Below are 2,348 nucleotides of genomic sequence, written 5' to 3' on the forward strand. Positions count from 1 at the left end.
CTCTTCAATAAGCGGTGCTGGGAAAACTGGACAGCCACATGTAAAAGAATGAAATTAGAACACTTCCTAACATCATACACAAAAATAAACTCAAAATGGATTAAAGACCTAAATGTAAGGCCAGACACTATAAAACTCTTGGAGGAAAACATAAGCAGAACACTCTATGACATAAATCACAGCAAGATCTTTTTTGACCCACCTCCTAGAGAAATGGAAATAAAAACAAAAATAAACAAATGGGACCTAATGAAACTTAAAAACTTTTGCACACCAAAGGACACCATAAACAAGACGAAAAGACAACCCTCAGAATGAGGAAAATATTTGCAAACGAAGCAACTGACAAAGGACTAATCTCCAAAATATACAAGCAGCTCATGCAGCTCAATGTCAATAAAAACAAACAACCCAATCCAAAAATGGGCAGAAGACCTAAATAGACATTTCTCCAAAGAAGATATACAGATTGCCAACAAACACATGAAAGGATGCTCAACATCACTAATCATTAGAGAAATGCAGGTCAAAGCTGCAGCAAGGTATCACCTCACACCAGTCAGAATGCCCATCATCAAAAAATCTCCAAACAATAAATGCTGGAGAGGGTGTGGAGAAAAGGGAACCCTCTTGCACTGTTGGTGGGAATGTGGATTGATACAGCCACTATGGAGAACAGTATGGAGGTTCCTTAAAAAACTAAAAATAGAACTACCAAATGACCCAGCAATCCCAGTACTGGGCATATACCCTGAGAAAACCATAAATCAAAAAGAGACATGTTACCATAATGTTCATTGCAGCACTATTTACAATAGCCAGGACATGGAAGCAACCTAAGTGTCCACTGACAGATGAATGGATATAGAAGATGTGGCACACATATACAGTGGAATATTACTCAGCCATAAAAAGAAACAAAATTGAGTTATTTGTAGTGAGGTAGATGGACCTAGAGTCTTTCATACAGAGTGAAGTAAGTCAGAAAGAGAAAAACAAATACTGTATGCTAACACATATATATGGAACCTAAAAAAAAAAAAAAAGGTTCTGGAGAACCTAGGGGCAGGACAGGAATAAAGACGCAGATGTAGAGAATGGACTTGAGGACATGGGGAGGGGGAAGGTAAGCTGGGACGAAGTGAGAGAGTAGCATTTATATATATACACTACCAAATGTGAAATAGATAGCTAGTGGGAAGCAACCGCATAGCACAGGGAGATCACCTCTGTGCTTTCTGACCACCTAGAGGGGTGGGATAGGGAGGGTGGGAGGGAGACACAAGAGGGACAGGATATGGTGATATATGTATACATATAGCTGATTCACTTTGCTATACAGCAGAAACTAACACACCATTGTAAAGCAATTATACTCCAATAAAAATGTTAAAAAAAAAAGAGAGACACTTAAATTGTAATTTTAAAGAAAACTTAAATTAAAAAAAAAAAAAAAGAGCTGAGTGTAGAACCAGGCCCTGTGCAAAAGCCAGGATGCTTATTAGAAAGAATGAATACTGCAGATATTAACCATTCAGGGAGATTTGCCATGTCCAACACTGCATCTTGTGCAGTAAAGCAAACTCCTTCTTTGCCATCTGTCTCATACTACAAAGGGATAATAATACTAAAATCATTGCTTAATGAGTAAACTAAGTAGAGGATAATTCCCTGGTAGATCATACTGGTGTTCTTCTCCAAAGGATGCCATATTCTCAATGAGGCAGAGAACACAGGGGAGAGTGTGTGCTCATGCACAAATGAGGATGCCTAAAATCAAAAACCAGTGCAGCATATGTCAGTATTTAAAGCCCCATCAAAGAAACATCCAACTTTTCAGCTGTAACCCAAATATAAATTTTCCTTACCCCATCAATTAGCAGATTACAAAACTTCTGTAGCAGGAAGACCATTCTGCCAACAAAGCCGTAGTGTTTGGAATGGGTCCAGGTCTGACAGATGGTGTGGAAAAGAGGTGCAATGAGACGTTCCCTATCAGCAGAGGCAAGTGTTCTTCCGTGCAGCAAACGTAACCATCGAAGGGAGGAGCCCCAAGTTGAAGTGCATCTGCACACAGCTGGAGAAGCCTACACACGTCCAGAATCACCATAGTAGTCAGTGACTAGCACAGCAATGGGCTGGCTTAAGGGGAAGCATTTACAGAAGGAAAATATGCAAAATATTAAATAACCGGAAACCTTGGTTTTTGGCACCTAAAATGTGCGCCCCCAACCCTAAGCCGATGGGCATAAAAAAGCAGAATCACATCTTCTCCAAGTAAGACATGATTGCTAAGTTAGGATAATAGTTCTTGCTCTCTTTGGAATGCTGACTATACTATAAACACT

At 39.6% G+C, this 2,348-nt stretch overlaps 1 long non-coding RNA gene across 1 annotated transcript in view; it reads right to left on the minus strand.

The window, feature by feature from the left end:
- The window catches only part of LOC114484241 (uncharacterized), a 17,426-nt gene extending 15,289 nt beyond the window's left edge, over window positions 1–2,137 (minus strand). The window contains exon 1 of the long non-coding RNA XR_003676907.2: window positions 1,869–2,137. This is a non-coding gene — a long non-coding RNA (uncharacterized lncRNA). The remainder of the gene's footprint in view (window positions 1–1,868) is intronic.
- Window positions 2,138–2,348: the final 211 nt, after the last annotated feature.

Source organism: Physeter macrocephalus, chromosome 2 (assembly GCF_002837175.3).
Source record: "Physeter macrocephalus isolate SW-GA chromosome 2, ASM283717v5, whole genome shotgun sequence".
In the NCBI taxonomy this organism is placed as follows: domain Eukaryota; kingdom Metazoa; phylum Chordata; class Mammalia; order Artiodactyla; family Physeteridae; genus Physeter; species Physeter macrocephalus.